The sequence below is a fragment of the Juglans regia genome, unplaced genomic scaffold, assembly GCF_001411555.2.
Source record: "Juglans regia cultivar Chandler unplaced genomic scaffold, Walnut 2.0 Scaffold_3489, whole genome shotgun sequence".
Taxonomy (NCBI): Eukaryota; Viridiplantae; Streptophyta; class Magnoliopsida; order Fagales; family Juglandaceae; genus Juglans; species Juglans regia.
Window position 1 is genome coordinate 1 of NW_023358320.1, and position 273 is coordinate 273.

Sequence of the window (273 nt, forward strand, 5' to 3'; positions counted from 1 at the left end):
GGGTGCAACACGAGGACTTCCCAGGAGGTCACCCATCCTAGTACTACTCTCGCCCAAGCACGCTTAACTGCGGAGTTCTGATGGGATCCGGTGCATTAGTGCTGCTATGATCGCACCCATCAAACTAATTACTTGAAATTCATATAATCCATGACCGACATACTAGCGTCCTTCCGATCCCAATCCAAACGGAGATCTGATCCAAACCCATGGCTACGCGATGGGCAGGGCGAGATTTCCCGAAAAATCCACACCCGAGTGGTCCTTCTTGTC

The 273-nt window shown here is 51.3% G+C and overlaps 1 non-coding gene across 1 annotated transcript; it reads right to left on the bottom strand.

Moving 5' to 3' along the window:
* Positions 1-118, bottom strand: LOC118345661 (the record flags this gene model as incomplete). Its single annotated transcript, XR_004799161.1, has 1 exon — positions 1-118. It is a non-coding gene; the product is annotated as a 5S ribosomal RNA (ribosomal RNA).
* Between the last annotated feature and the right edge of the window lie 155 nt (positions 119-273).